A 17,480-nucleotide genomic window follows, 5' to 3' on the forward strand; every position below is an offset into this window, starting at 1 on the left:
CCTGTTTCTCTGTTCCTTATTAAGAAAATTAAAGGATGTAATCAAGAAGATAGTGAACCTGGAACACAAAGGCAGGATAACCGGTGCATGACTTTGTTTGACCAGCAGTGTGGAAAACAGCCCATTGGCTTCAAACTTGATATGACAAGCACCATCAAGGAGAGGAAACCTTTTCTTACAAGGGTTCTCTATGTTACATGTCATGAGAACTTCACCACCATACACAGGTGCAACTGAAACATCTTTCCATTGAAAGGGAAGGGGGAAGGCCCTGTTCCCAAACTTTAGACCCCTCAGTGAGCAACTGGCTCCTTTCTTACCTCAGATGCTTAACTTGCCCTCTTATCCTATGCTTTTTGGCTTCTTTGGGGAATTATTCTGTATTGCGGCAACTTGATTTTCATGGTAAAACCAGTGTTCAATATTAGTTTTTAAAAAAAAAAAGAAAGAAAGAAAATGGCAGTTTCCTCCATGTTTCTAAAATCATCATTTTCTAGCTTTTCAAGTTTAATGCAAGTGATTAGACATGACAATGCACTACTACAAAAGGAGACATGCTCTTAGGCAGGATGTTGGAGATAAGATTTTATTGCCATTGCAACTAACTGTTCCTGTGAATGTGATTCTTGAAGGATCATATCATTCTCAAGTCATTTTCTAAGGTGATATCAGCAGAACAATCCTGACAAAGTCACCAAAGCAGATACTGGGGGGCAGGGGGGTACACAACAGAAACACATGCTGGGACAAGGTGGGGCTCCATGAATATTTAGGATTTGCATTCTGACTTGGCCCCACCTTCTACTTCATGGCATACCATGCTCCCTGTGAATAGGGATCTTGATGTCCCTATTACATATTTCAAAAAGATGTATGTCAGATTTGAGCAAGGCTGCGATTTGTAGTGAGTTTAGTATGGACGGGACTCTGCAAAGTCCTCTGCATGTAGTAACCACTGCATAACTGGGGGCAGTAGGAGAGCAGGATGGCGTAGTGGAAAGAACTGGTAACAGGTTTGCATCTCAGCTTGGCTGCTTCCTAGCCTGGCTGGTAAGCAAATCAAGTATCACTCTAAACCTCAGTCTTTACATAACTATGGGGTAAGAAGGTTATAGCCTGCTTGGCAGAGACACCATGAGAATTCAAGGCAGGACAGCCCAGCATCAGTCTCCGGCAGGGCTCAGGAAGTAATGAGTTTCTTTGAGAAGTCTCATTTTGGGCCATAGAAACACAAAACAGCTTCTGTTTGCCAATATTTGCTGCCACTGCACTCTTTGGAAACCCGCTCTCCTGCTGGATAGCTACTCCCTTAATGACTTCTCAGTCAGTTCCTTAATTTTTGAGTCATTTTTACTTATTAAAACAGCTTTGTCTCACTTATTAAGATGCAGTCCTGACCACGTGAGAACTTCAGCCTCATATTCCGTTCAGCCCCCACAAGGGTAAGCCTGGCCCGTGATTCTGGGGGTCTGGAGTGGAGGGGGAAGCATGGTCTGCCCTCTCCTATCACTTTACTCTTCCCTGCCCCGACTGGGCTCTAGATGGAGGTGTGGAAGCTGAGGAGGGGAGTGAGGTTTGTTTATCAGACTGCCTGTGGCTAAGTTTGCTGCTGACATCAGCCATCACTACTGATCCTGTCCCTTCTGTCAAGTACTGGCATGGAGGCAGGCAGGTCCCAGGAAGCCCGACTGAAGAAGGGTTCCATCCCAAGGAGCTCCTGTCAGCTCTGGGCTCCCTTTGGAGGGGCAGTTCCAACTACCTGCAGACCCTCCATTGCCCATCATGAGCTCCATCCCCTGCAGTAAGCACCTATTTCCCCTGCACTGGTTAGTCCTTGGGAAACACACAGCCCCACCCTATCTTCCCTTCTATCATGAACTTTGGGCCTGAAGTGTGAGCAGGGGCTTTGAGTCACAGGCCACTTCCAAGGGCTGCCTTTGCCTCCCTCCTCCACAACCTGTCTCTCCAAGACACTCCCATACCTCTTCTCAGCCTGCTCTGATAGCGATGGGACAAGTTCACAAGCCCGCATGCTGGGAGGACATGCAACCAGTGTGCATATTCCCATATTTTGCAAGCAGTTGCTTTGGGGACCCCCTTCCCTCAATTTTGAAGAAGGAAACCATGCCTTTCTTCATGAACATTACTCTTCTCTCCCCAAAACGTGACCACTCACACCCTTCTCCAGACCTTTGTGTGAGTTTGGGGTGGATGGGATATGGGTTAGGAGGAGGGCGTTGGTAGTGCCAGTTCTAAAAGGGGAAAAACCACGAAACTCTCCCCTCTCCCACAGCATGCCACACCACCACCACACTATACTAATATCAAAAAAAGAGGAAGGCCAGCTGACAGGTGGCAAAGATGAGAGATGACATCACCTCAAGGGAAGTCTCCCAATTTTTCCTCATAAGCAGTCATCTTGCACCTGAGTCCTCAACTACCTTCTAACCTGCAGGTAGATAAGTCTTCATAGGTTTCATGCATAATCAGAATATTGATTCAGGGTCTGGTATGGAGTGTTGCACTCTCTGAGGTCAAAGCTCCTGCTCATACTTTAGGTCCAAGGAGACCCTATACTCAATAAACTTACAATCTAGATTGAGGAAAAACTAACCTATGAATAATACAAAGATCCTCCTCATCAGAGCCCTGTATATTCAAGTGCTTCTCCTGAGTGGCAGGGACACAAGATCCTCTCAGAGAGGAGAGGATCTGTGAGACCTAGGGAAGCCGGATGAAGCATTCTCAAGGATATGGGTTGATAAAGGCCTCAAATGACAAATCTCTCCTTTAGACTCCAGGTATAATATTTTGCCCAGACCATAGTAATGGGTTTCTGGAAGGAGGCAGGGACATAGTCACTGAAGTAAAATGTCTATGAACAGACACTAGGATAATGGTAACAGTGCACCAAGTTCTAGACTACATTCCTAACAGTGAACTAAGTACTAGACTACATTCCTTACAAAGTGCTTGTTTAATCCTTGCAAGCCCCCTGTGAAACAGGAACCATTTCCTACCAGCCTGTTGGCTGGGGTTTGCATCTCAGTTCCTCTACTTGCCATCTGTATTACCATGGCTTCCTCATCAGTAATGTGAAGGTAATCATGGTCACTCAGCAGGAAGATTGTGAGGATTCTGTGAGATAAGATGTCTGAATCACTTAGAACTCGGCCTAGGCTAAGAACCTAGAAACTGTCAAAGAAATATAAGGGCTCTTCTTCCACTTGAGCACATAGAAAGCACATTCTCTCCTATTTTCAGGTCATCTGACAGAGAGTTAAATTTTTAACAGAGCTAACTTGCATGGGTAAATAATTATAACAGCAATTATCTCCCTGAGGACAATTATTTACCATCACCATTTGCACTCACTGAAATTACATGCACAAGAAGCATAGTCACTCATTGGCAGATAAATGTAATTAAATTGGAAGAATGACATCCAATGGCTGATTGGATTAATAAAAGAAATTTATTCCCCAGAGGCATTTCAGAAACACTTCTCCAAGCTGAATCATATTTTTTAAAAGCTTGTACTCTGAATTCAAATTATGTATTAATTCTTTTCTAAAAATCAGCATGCCTCCAACCCTTATAAACACCATGTACTTCTGAGAAGCTCCAACTACAATGGTTTTGTAAATCACACACACAGTCACAAATCTGCTTGATCTTTGTTTAAAAATAGACACATAAAAGATAATGCTTTGCAGTGAAGGCTATTTAGCAAATATTTTAACTGGATAGTATGTTTCCTTGATTGCAAATTTTGTTTTAAACAGTGGTCAAAGACCATGATATATGTGGTTCCTTCACAAATTTCAACAATTTTTTGCCACTGAACTCTTCAAGTGTATAATACTTCTGTGCAGATTTGACTCAAAAAAGCCTTTTAAAATGAGTTTATAAATTATTTATTGATTTCTTATAAATTCCACAACAAAGCAGTAATAATTAGTGGAGTTCAAATTTATGGACCTGAATGATAAAGGATTTTTTTATTTCTTTTTTGGGGACAGTTTCTTATAGTTATGATCACAGGCTTCAGTTTTATTTCTAAATATCCGTCTACTGTTTGTCTCTCTGAAAGTCTCAAGATAACTGGTATATGTTAGTTACACAAATTTTTATGCAGTGCTTCATTTATGAGTTTTGGTGGCGGTCTACATTGGCACACTTCTTAGGTGCTTGAAAGCCTTCTGTGAGGTAGAGATAAGAAAGCCGTAAAACTTTACTTTACCACTGGAAAAATCCCAAAAGGAAAGGTGTCTTCCCCCATAGCTCTTACTTCACTCCTATCACAAAGGGAAATAAAACCATGTGTCTCAAGATGGCTGCCAAGGGGAGCGCGAGACATTAATGGCCTAGAAGGGCATTTCAAGCACTTCTATGCTTTCACACATGAAGGAGAAATTTTCATACAAAGCTATTGCAGAAGTAAAAATGGGTGCATTTAATATCCACTGCATTTCTTAAATGCCCGCAGAGTCTAGACCATGGTTAGCTTTGAAAATTTCAAGCTGCATTGAAATGTGTGCTTAGAGCAAACTATACTCATTAATTAGCTAAACCAATTAGACTAAAGCTGAAGTAGAACCACATTGCTACCATCTTTAACTCTTTGGAAGACCATTTAATGATCTTTCTAAATATTTACCTGAAACAAACATTTTTAGTACTAGAAAGATTCTCATATTGTCTTCCTTCTTTTTAAAAAATATAAGGTCTTTTTTCCCCCAGAGATTAGTGTAGATGATCTCAGTCAATAGACCATCAGTAGTTGTGTGCATAAATGAGTAATATGGGGAAGCAGTTTTTACCACTTCTCTGCCTGTGTAGACTCAGATTTATTGACATTCCCTTATTTGCACAAATCTGCACATCCTTCTATCCTGGGCATACTGGGTGTAGATAAGGTTCTGTTGCTTGAGAACTGACGAATATGAATTTCCTACTTGCTTAGCTTTCAAATTTCTAAAAATCAAAATGAAAAGTCATGACTATAGAAAAGATTATACTCGGCCCAATTCACTTACAAAGGTTTTATTATTTTATACTTAGTTCCAATCACAACAACAATAATGATTATGCTGTCTCATTCATGATAGTACACATAAAAATGTCTAGAAATAAACCAGTGGAAGTGTGTACTATTTATTGTTTAAATTGTAAAACTCAGTTGACAAAGTACTGACTTGAAAAAGAGATTAATAACATGTTCCTAGATTGGCTGGTTAAAAAACTGGAAAATGTGATTTTTTTTCCCCCCAGATGAGTCTATAATCTCAATGCAGTTCCCAGGAAAACCTCAGCAGGAGTTTGTATGGAAATTCACAAACTGTTTGCAAAATTCAAATGCAAGTGCCCAAGCACAGCCATGGTAACTCTATGAAATAAAATTAAAAACAAAAAAACAAATGAGGTGTGGCCTTCTCAAAACTCAACATGTCAATAAAGTTATTGAACAACATGGGCTTGAACTAAATGGGTCCACTTATATGGATTTTTTTTTTTTAATGCCAGCTCAAAAATACAGTATTCTCATGATGCGAATCCTGCATATACGGAGGTAGGGCCAATTTTCCTATATGTGGGTTCCATAGGGTGGACTGTGGGACCTGAGTATGCACAAATTTTGGTATATGTGGGGGTCCTGGAACCAATCCCCCATACACACTGAGGGACACAAGTCCAGACAATAAATCCAAGGCCCAGAATAGCATTCATAAGTAGACATTTTTATATGTGGATATTAGAATATATTAATTAAAGGGGAGCATTTCAGATTCTTGGTAAAACATTGGACTACTGAACTAGTGGTTTGGGAGACAATTTGTAGATACATTAGATTCATTCCCGCTCACCATTAAAAAAAACCAAAAAAAAATTTTTAAAGATGTAGGGTACAATTCAGGATTAGGTATACAAGTGGTCATTGTACAGGCAAAGTTTGGGCCTCCTTTTGGTCCCCACTTTGCCTGGTTTGAGATCAGGTACCCTTACTGATATTGTGTTCTCCCTGCCCCTGCCCGGACCTCAGCAGTATCCCGCTACTGCCAATCCCTTTCTTATAGTATTATGGTCAATGTTCAGAGTCTGCTTATGAGTGAGAACAAGTGATACTCTGTTCTTTGTTTCTGTGATAGATCACCGAGTATAATAGATTCTAAATCCATCCAAGTTGCTGTGAAGTCCATATGTTTGTCTTTCTTTATGGCTGCATAATATTCCATTGTGTATATGTACCACATTTTTTTATCCAGTCTAGTTTCGATGGGTAGCATGGTTGGTTCCATGCTTTTGCTATTGTGAATAGTGCTGCAATAAACATGCATGTGCAGGTATCTTTTTTGTAGAATGATTTAAGTTCCTCTGGGTATATTTCCAGTAGGGGAACTGCTGGGTCATATGAAAGGTCAATGTCTAGTTCTTTCAGAAATGTCCACACTGTTTTCCAAAGAGTTTGCACTAGTTTGCATCCCCCCACAAAAAAAAACTAAAAAAAAAAAAAAATGATGCAACAGGCAAAAAAAAAAATTACAAATCTTACATGACTTATAAAATTAGAAGTGTTTAGAAACTGTAAAGACTCAGGGAAAACAGGGTAATACACTCATGGTTTTAGGGTTTTCTAAAAAGGCACAAATGCAAAAATCCATAAAGGATAGGTTTATTTCAAAGTTAAAATGTCTGTATAATCTAAACCAGCACATACAAAATCAAAAAAGAAGAGAACATTTGAAATATCTATACATGACAAGGAATTACCATCGGAATATATAAAGAATCTCTATGTATCAACAAGAAAAAGAGAAACAACTAAAGCTGCTATGTCACATAATTCCATCTGCCATCCCACTGTCATCTCTGGAAATCTCACAGAAAGCTGAGCAAATGATATGAATGGGCATGTCATAGAAGAGGAGCCACAAATGTCCTCTAAGTATCCAAATTCATTAACAAGAAAATATAAATTTTTTAAAAGAACTTTTTTTTTAATCTATCCATTTTTTACTTAAAACTTTAGACTGGCAAAAATGTTAGATCGGTCATATCTCCTGTCAGTATCCAAGGGAAATGCTAGTGTCGAAACCCATGCAGTCATTCCAGAAAACAGTTTGGCAATGTCTATTAAAATTCTAAGTGCTTATGCAGCATGATCCAGAAATTAAATTTCTCAGCATCCATCTTAAATAAAGGGATGGGTGAGGACCAGAAAGAAGGGTACCAAGATTTGGTACCAGGATTTGGCATGTCAGAATTTGGGTCCTCGGGGATGCTTGGTGATCAGGGTTGAGTTTCTGGCCACCTTCTTATCTTTCCATCATCAAGACCTACATAAAGCATGGCTGGGCACACAGCTTCATGTCCAACCTGACTTTCCTGTTGTTTAAATCCCATTCATCCTTCAATATCCAGAGCAAATATTGTGGAAATCAGAGTGCTCTCTGGGATTCGCTCATTAAGTTTGACTTTTTGCCAATGACTCAATACTTTGTTCACATAATAGTTCCCATGTGATGTCCTATCCACCCCAGATATCCCCAAGATACTCATGTTGAAGGACTTTTTAAATCCTCCTCCACTGGGGATCCGCAGGCAGAAGCTAGACTGGGAAAGTCTTAGTACACAGACACACTCAGCGGTGAGATAATGGACAGTCCTCATATTTTCCCACCCCCACCCCTGTTGCCCATTTACCAGGAGTAATAGTTTTCCATTAGATACCACAATTGTTGATTCTCACAGCCCTTATGCTCTGTATGAATATGGTTTATTAATAAATGTTCTATTTCCTCTATTGAGATATATTTCTTACAGACAATATCTGTGTCTTGTTTAATGTTCTAATCCTGACAGTACTTAAAATAACACCTTACACATGTGAGAGTACATTAAATATTCTTAATTGCATTTCTGTCCAATAGCCTAAAAAAATAGATAACTAGGGAGTGGTTTGAGTACACATCTCCTATGATTGACCAAATCTCTGCTAAAATTACGTGAGGAAAACCAGAACTGAAAGTGTCTTGTTCATCTCCATCTCCCTTTAGACCAATTCAAGTGAGTAACTCTGGAATGATAACCCTTTATGCCTAGATAGGACTTCAGATTTCCCAAGATTTTTCTATGATCAATTGTGTTCTTTCTTGATTCCCCCAACAAGCCAGAGAAATAACTAGAGCTGCAGGGACTAAGTGGCTTACCCAAGGTCACTTGGTTAGTAAGTGGCAGAGCTGGAATTAAAAAGTTGGTGTACCCTCCTCTGAGATTTGAGTGTTGTTTTCCTCTACCACACTACTTCTGTCTTTGCAATGAAATCAGGAGTCAATTCCTCATATGAGATGCAGGTGGATATGGAACAGGACCATAATCCAATGTCTGTTTGGGACTACCAAGATTTCATTCTCAAGCAGGCAGGATTGCATGGATCTAGGATGCCACATAAGATTTTGATGCCCCTAGTAAACATTGTATCATTTTCTCAACCCATCTTTCCAAGAGACAACCGTGATTTGTCCATTGGGCTAGAGTACAGCCCTTGTATCAGGGGAGACTGTAGAAGGCTGGGTATGAGGAACCTCTGGAATTATCTTCTCTGAGCTCTGGAATGGGGAATGCGTGTTCCTCAGCAGACCGGAACATTCAACACAGGCATCTTCTGATTCAGAGACCAACCTCAGCCAGGCTCGGTGGCTCAGCCTGTAATCCGCGCCTTTTGGGAGGCTGAGGTGAGTGGATTGCCTGAGCCTGCGGGTTCGAGACCCGCCTGGGCAGCGAGACCTCATCTCTACAATAAATCAAAAAATCAGCTGGGCGTGGTAGCACATGCCTGTAATTCCGGCGACCCGGAAGGCTGAGGCGGAAGGATCGCCGGAGCCCAGCAGGTCGAGGCTGTGGTGGCCGGGAGCAGCCTTTGCACTCCACTCTGGGCGACAGAGTGAGACTCTAACTCAAAAAAAAAAAAAAAAGAGACCAACCTCATCTTCTCTGTCAACAATCTAAGTCCCTCCTCCAAACTCCCTGTAGTTCAGGGACATTCTGAACTTCACATTGGGACCCATTTCTTTTCTTTTTAAACAAAATAAGTTACTGTTTTAACTTTGTCTTTTTTTTTTAGAGAAAGGGGTCCCCCTGTGATTCCCAGGCTAGATTCTGGGCTCAAGCGATTCTCCCACCTCAGTCTCTAGAGTAACTGGGACTACACAATGGAGACCCATTTCTGACTGCAGTGTGAGTCCTTCTGCCTCTTGGTTCAGTTTTTGGCTTCCCAAGGTGTTTGTTCTCCCAGGACACTCTGCGGATAGCCTGAATTATTTATGTATTTCCTCTGAATCTTCCTCGTGCAAACACTGTAAAATGGGCCTCTCTTCTTCTAGAAGAGCCTGGTCAACAGTCTTTTGTCCTGTAACTCTGCTGAGGCTCATTTATAAGGACTAAGATTCTGATCTTGAACATTCAGAGCCTGGGAAATCGTGCTTCCCTTTCGTCCAAAGATCTCTGTGGATGTTGACCAGCACATTTTGTTTGACAGACCTAGGCTACTGTATCCTAACCCTTCTGTGTTTTCAAGTCTAGGAAGAGGTTTGGCCTTCCTTCTGCAAAGGGTCCTCAAAGGCAGACCTCAAAGATTACTTCTGAATGCACCCTTTACCAAGCTACAGGAAACCGTGGTGCCACCTGAAAAAAGCCTGAACAGCCACCAGAATAAGCCAGGTGCAGACTGAAGGATGAAGCAGTTTTCACAAATTAGGGAGGACAATTTCTCATCATGCCAGATGGTAAGACTGAGCGACCTGTGGTGCAGGGAGCGGCTGCAGTTTTTCCTCCCTCTTACAGCTCTAACCTAAAAATGCAGAGGGCTGCTGAGAAGTAAAAGTAGCAGCTGTTATTTGTTGAGACCCAATTACATGTCGGCTACTGTCCTGTTTTACATTTATCCCCACAAACAATTTTATATGATAGGTACAATTATCTCAGTTTTCAGAAAAAGCAAGAGGTGCTCAAAGTGCCTCCAAAGAATGGGGGGGCCAAGGTCTAAGACCCAACCTCTGTGATTTCTGTCTTCACTAGAGGACACAGACCTTCCTTTTCTAATCTTGGAAGAATGACAGTTGATGATGCTGATGGTAATGGTGGGTCCTGGGTATTTTTACATCTCTTTTGATTCTTCATGGAAAACCTATTGCAGTATGGCTGGGACAGCCAGCCTCTGGGAGGGTCTGTTCACGTCGTCCACACAAGCCATCACGTTGCTCACTCTCTGAGGGTTCTTCTTGGCACATGCCTGTGTCATGAAGTGATTCAGAATTAACAGAGACTATGATAACCAGGCAACTGCTGAAGGAGCTGGCATAGCCCCTGGTTGGCTGCTCACCCCGAGGCTTCTTGACCCTGACTTGCTTACATTAGTATCAAAGAGTCAGAAATTATGGTGGTGATAAGAGCAGCATACCACTTATCAATGTGGCCACAGCCAGGAAAATGCCGGCTCAGAGACTGGTGACACATTTCTCTGGACTCAGCCTGCCTGGGTACATACACGTGTATGTATCAGGAAGGTGGTATGTGATCACCATTTATGGTCTCAGTGGGAGTTGCAGCAAAGGCCACAGCACTGACCAATAGAACTTCTAGTGATGACGAAAATGTGCTTTACTGTTTTGTACGATGTGGCAGCCACTAGACACATGTGGGTTGTGAGCATTCAAAATGTGACTAGTGAAACTGAGGAAAGGAATTTTAAAGTTAATTTTATGTTACTAAATTTAAATATTGATAGTTACTTGTGTCTGGTGGCTATTGTACTGGAAAGTACAGGCCTGGAGCATCACTCCACACCCCACTTACAAATGAAGAGACCGGGAGGTGTGACCTTTTCCTGCCGAGTTTACATGTCAAAGGCCTTGAAAGGTCCATGGGCAAGTATTAGTTTGGATTCCTCAGTAAATTACAACCATGACTCCTTTTTTTCTTCTACTAGGAAAAAGAAACATCGGCTGCAAGATTTAGAGACCAGAGTAAGGCCACCCCTGCATCCCGTGTGTGCCCTCACTGGGGCTCTCCAGAGCTGCCTCTATTTCAACCACTTTCACACTCTCTTCTGGGGCTCAGAGGAATTTCAGCCACTATCTACCATAGCTGGGGGCTATAGGAATTTGTGAGATTGTTTCAGGATCTCTCTGCCAATTAAAAAAAAAAAAAAAAAAGCCAAGCAGCCATTTCTAATTGATTCCTCCCATGCTATGTGGGGTCTACAAAGTTGACCAACTCCCCAGGCTCCAACCAAGCAGTAAGATACAGGTAGCAGCTGCTCTTGGTTTATTCCCTGACCTATCTGGGGGGCAGGTCCATCATTAAATTTTCTCTACCCTGAAAGGATGGGCACTGTTTAGGACACCTCCTCAGGACCCATGCTAAAGTTTACCTCTGCATCCTGCCCTCTGATCCTCTTTTTTCCCTCTCTCATCTCAGGGAATTTTATCTAGTGGTGGTTGGGGAGGAGGCCTGCTCTGACTAGCTTCTAACCATCACCATCCTTCATAGACTCGCATTTTGAAACTCGAATATCTAAGCTTTTAAACTCCTCTCTCTGATTTTCTGGTTTACCAACACTTTACTGAGGCAATAGATGCCTCACAGGCTAGTTTAAGTGGGAAAGGACTAAGTTTAAAAAAAAAAAAGGCGAGGGGGGGGACAACTAGAAATGAGATGCACTGGTTAATAATACTGCAGAATATTTTCATGCCATCAAAGTCATAGAGATTAAAACCCAAAGCTCAGACAGAATCTACAACAAGATCTAGAGAGCCTCCTTCTCCAATTCCAACCTCCAGATATTTCACAGGTGAAAAGATATCCACTCAACTTTTCTTGAAAGAAAAGGAGATAGTATTGAGAGTCCCTTTTCTTATTTTCCCATGCCAAGAGTTTGGCTTTGCATTTGATGTGATTTGTAGGCTAGGGCCTGGCCATGTTATTTTCCTCAAGGACCCGACCCACCCAGGCTTGCAGTCAGCTGGTCCTCACTGTGACCCAAAGTCAGTGTTGGAGCAGTAAAGTTCAAGTCCAACCAATGATCTCCAATTCCCTCTGCCCACTTTTCCTTTTTACTGCCATCTCCCCAAAGATCAAAAGGAACCATGCCCTGAAGCGTGGGCTTCAGGGGATTAGAAAAACAGTGAGACCCTCCTCCTTTTCCATGCCAGGGAGAAATAAACCCCCTTTGGCTTCCAAGGACCATTTTTGTTTCTAAAAGCAGACACATCTTATAGAAGTTAAGAGGCATCTGCCTGGCTGAAGACTGAACAAACCTAGGATGGAGTGTCACATTCTATTCCCTCTCCTAGAGTAGGCATATTGAGTATTCCCTATACAGAAGGTCATTTAGACTAACTCCATTAGAAATGATAGATCCAGATAGACTTGGAAGCCAAGAGTCAAGCAGTGCAACATTGAGGAAATAAACATTTTTCATCACTTTCTTGGATGTGTAGCTTCTTATAGAGGGAAAACTATAATGAAACCAGAAAATCACGAAAATAACTCAGCAGCCATTTTCTGACTACTAGCAGGGTTTCTCAAGGGGTGCACATCTTGTAGGGAACTTAGGTTAAAAACACACTTAACTAGAAGACAACGAAAAATGGTGGCAAATCCTTTAAAATAGGTGAATAGGGTGGAAACATGGTTAATACACTTTTCACTATAAGGATTCCATGAAAGCTAAAATAGGGCAAACAAGTTAAAGATGTTTAACTTCTCTATGGCATTGTCATTTACCCTTCAACTTCTGTAGCTGAACTTTGCTGTGTACAAGATCTGAAAACTCTTCATAGGTTGGGTGCTTCTTTCTTGACTTCTCAGTGGAAAAGTATAATGTCCATTCCAATTTGGAGATGGTGCCACAGTCTCAAGGTGAGGGAGGGGAAGGTGAGGGAGTGGTCAGTGCCCACAGGAGTCATGCGTGACTCAATACAGTAAAGACCAATGGAAATTGCTGATGCCTTCAACTGGGGCGAGGGAGAAGAGAAAGATAGCTCACATAATAGAGCACTTTCCCCTTGTCATGCTCTGCCTCAAGTGCTTCTCCTATGTTTTCTCACTTATTTCTCCTATCCTTTTGTGGAGTATTACTGTATCTATGTGATAGAGTAATACTCTGAAAATATTAATGAATTTTTCTCTGTGTGTTTCTTTTTTCTCTTTTGGCCCTTTTCTCCTTTTAGTCAGGCAGGCTACTTTGTATAGATTGCTTTGGGGAGATGGAGCATGCAATCAGTCATCACAAAAGTCGAGGCTTTCTGGCAACTGGAATCATCCAAGGTTGTGAGTTGGGCTCAGTAATAGAGGCTATCACCTCCAACTCAAAACCACCTGCCAACTAGAAAAAAGTCTTCCAGTCTGGGAGAAAAAGGGATCATAAGAGAAACAATTAGAAACAGCATGAATGCTGAGGGTGGGGACCCTACAAAAGTAAGCCTATGCCCTGTTCCCTGGGCTAAGCCTAAGCAGGTGGAAAAATCTCAGTTTCATTTCAGAAGATGTTTGTCTTATTTGCTAGATAGAGTGGCAGGAAGACAGTTCATCTCCAGAGAACTGGTTATAAGATGTATTTTGCATCTTATATACCCCCCTAAGGCATGCTGGAGACAGAAAGAGCTGATTAATAAATTTCTAGAATTTTGTGAGCTGAATATCAAATCATTGGTAGCTTGAAATGGGCCATCATGGAAGTGTTTACATCCTGAAATCGGCAAATGCTACAAATCAGGACTTCCCTTTCTTCACCCTCCTGGCTCCAACCCCTCAGAGCTTGTTGTTAAACACTTATCAATATATCACTGGAGGTGAAAGAAACCTTAGATGAATCAGAGAATGATACCCATGCTCTCAAAAAATGGCTGAGTTGAATAGAAAGCCCCAGACAGAGAGACCATCCCTTACAGGAGACGATCTCTGGCAACTGCATTAACAGACAACAGAGACCCACATAAGGGGAGGACAGCTCAGTGCAGATGCTCAAATGACATCAAGGACCAATTGATGGGAATAATATAATGTTTTTTGGTTTGTTTTTTTCTTTTTTTAAAATTTCAATAGCTTTAGAGGGTACAAATAGTTTGTGGTCTGGGCTTTATGTGTAGCCTCCACCCCCATTTGTGCACATTAATGATTTTTTTTGTCCCTCCATCCCTTCCCCCTCCCCCTTCTGAGTCTCCAGTGTCCATTATACCCCCCTGAGACTCCATTCTTTATGTCTTTGTAAATCCTTAATTTAGCTCCCACTTATAAGTGAGAGCCTGTGGTGTTTGGTTTTCTATTCCTGAGTTAGTTCACTTAGGATGATATCCTCCTAGTCTATACAAGTTGCTGCTAAAGACATTATTTCATTCTTTTGGATGGCTGTGGAGTATTCCATAGTGTATATATAGCACATTTTCATTATTTACTGACTGGTTGATGGGCATTTATGTTGATTCCACATCTTTGCAATTGTGAATTGTGCTGTGATGAATATGCAGATGCAGGTATCTTTTTTTATGCAACAACCTTTGTTCCTTTGGGCAGATACCTAGTAGTGGGATTGCTGGATCAAATAGTAGATCTACTTTTAGTTCTTTGAGATCTCCATAGAGATTTCCATAGGTTGTGCTAACTTGCACTCCCACCAAGAGCGTATAAGCTTTCCATTTTCTCTGCATCCACACAGCATCTATTGCTTTTTTATTTTTTTAATGATGGTCAATCTGACTGGTGTAAGGTGATATCTTATTGTGGTTCTCATTTTTATTTCCCTGATGCTTAGTGATATTGAGTACTTTTTCATATGTTTGTTGACCATTTGTATATCTCCTTTTAAGATATGTCTGTTCATGTTGTGTGTCCACTTTTTTAATGGGGTTATTTGTCTTTTTCTTGCTGATTTGTTTGAGTTCTTTGTAGATTCTGGATGTAAGTCCTTTGTCAGATGTATAGGTTGTGAGCATTTCCTCCCATTCTGTAAGTTGCCTATTTGCTCTGTTAATTATTTCTTTTGTTGTACAAAACATTTTAGTTTAATTAAGTCCTACTTATTTATTTTTGTTTTTGTTGCATTTTTTTCTGGTGCTTAGCCACAAATTCTTTGCATAGGCTGATGTCCAGTAGAGTTTCTCCTAGCCTTTCCCCTAGGATTTTCACAGTTTCAGGTCTGACCTTTAAGTCTTTAATCCATCTTGAGTTAATTTTTGTATAGAGGGAGAGATAGGGATCAAGTTTCATTTTTCTGCATGGAGCGATCCAATTCTCCCACTACCATTTGTTAAATAGTGTGTCCTTTCCCCTGTGTATGTTTTTGCCTGCTTTATTGAAGATCAGTTGGTTGTATTATTTGGGTTTACTTCTGGATGCTCTATTCTGTTCCATTGGTCTGTGTATCTGCTCCTGTACCATTACCATACTGTTTTGGTTACTACAACCTTGTAGTATAATTTGAAGTCAGGCAATATAATGCCTCTAGCTTTCTTCTTTTTGCTTAGGATTGCTTTGGTTATTCTGGCTCCTTTTTTGGGTTCCATATGAATTTTAGGATTGTTTTTTCAAATTCTGTGAAAAATGACATTGGTAGTTTGATAGGGATTGTGTTGAATCTGTAGATTACTTTCGATAATATGGTCAATTTAACAATGTTGATTCTTCCAATTCATGAGTGTGGAATGATTCTCCACTTGCCTGTGTCCTCTACAATTTATTTCATCAGAGTTTTGCAGTTTTCTTTGTAGATATCTTTTGCCTCATTGGTTAAATATATTACTAGGTATTTTTGCTTTTTGACTGCTATTATAAATGGAATTGAGTTCTTGATTTGATTTTGTATCCCAGACCTTTACCGAATTCATTTATCAAGCCCAAGAGTCTTTTGGATGAGTCTTTAGAATTCTCTAGATATAAGATCTTTTCATCAGAATACAGAGATAGTTTGATTTCTTTTCCAGTTTGGATATGCTTTTTCTTTTTCTTGCTTGCTTTCTCTGACTAGGACTTCCAGGACTATATTGAATAGGAAGAGTGAAAGTAGGCGTCCTTGCCTTGTTTCTGTACTGAGAAGAAATGTGTGTAACTTTTCTCCATTGAGGATAATATTGGCTGTGGATTTGTTATATATGGCTTTTACTGTTTTGAGGAATGTTCTCTCTGTATCTATTTTGCTGAGAGGTTTTTTGTTTCTTTGTTTATCATGAGGTGATGCTGGATTTTGTCAAATGTGTTTTCTGTATCTATTAAAATGATAATATGGTTTTTGGTTTTCATTCTGTTTTTGTAGTGGATCATGTTCATTGACTTGTGTATGTCAAATCACCCTTACATCCCTGGGTCAAAACCCACTTGATCGTGATGCATTTTTTTTAATGTGCTATTGAATTCAGTTTGTCAATATTTGGTTGAGGGTTTTTGTATCTATGTTCATAAGGAATATTGGTCTGTAGTTTTCTTTTTGTTGTTGTGTCTTTTCCTGGCTTTGGTATTGGAGTGATACTGGCCTCATAGAATGAGTTAGGAAAGATTCCCTCCTCTTCAATCTTGTGGAATGTCTTCAGTAAAATTGAAGTACCCATTCTTTTGTGAAGGTATGATAGAATTCAGCTATGAGTCCATCAGATTCTGGACTTTTTTGTTGGGACACTTCTAATTACTGTTTCAATATCACCACTTGTTATTGGTCTGTTCAGTGTTTCTATTTCTTCTTGATTTAAAGTTGGGAAGGAGGTGCATATTTCTAATAATTTATCCACTTCCTTTAGATTGCCCAGTTTGCTTGCATAGAGATTTTCATAATAGTCTCTGACAATCTTTTGAATTTCCATTGTATTAGTTGTAATGTCTCCAACTTCATTTCTGATTGAGCTAATTTTAATCTTGTCCCTTCATTCCTTAATTAATCTGGCTAGTGGCTTACCCATTATTTTTATCTTTTCAAAGAATCAACTCTTTGTTTCATTTTTCTTTTGTATTTTTTATTTCAATTTTGTTTAGTTCTGCTCTGATCTTCATCATTTATTTTCTTCTGTTAACTTTGGGCTTGATTTGTTCATGTTTTTCTAGTTCCTTAAGGTGTGATGTTAGGTTGTCAATATGTGATTTTTCCATCTTATTAATGTAGTCTTTAAGCACTATAAAATTTCCTCAGAGCACAGCTCTGGCTGTGTCTCGGAGGTTTTGATAGCTCGTTCCATTGTTTTCATTCATTTTGAGGAATTTTTAAATTTCTGTCTTGATTTCATTGTTGACCCAACAATCATTCAAGAGCAGATTGTTTAACTACCAAGTTTTTGTTTGGGTTCACCAGTTCTTCTTGGAGTGAGTTAGTGGTTTTTTCTACCTTGGTCTGAGAAGGTGCTTGATATGATTTTGGTTTATTGAATTTATTAAGACTTGATTTGTAGCCTATTATATGGTCTATCTTGGAGAAAGTTCCATGTGCTAATGAGAAAAAT

Source organism: Carlito syrichta, unplaced genomic scaffold, assembly GCF_000164805.1.
Source record: "Carlito syrichta isolate Samal-C Ts95f unplaced genomic scaffold, Tarsius_syrichta-2.0.1 Scaffold61181, whole genome shotgun sequence".
NCBI classification, from domain to species: Eukaryota; Metazoa; Chordata; class Mammalia; order Primates; family Tarsiidae; genus Carlito; species Carlito syrichta.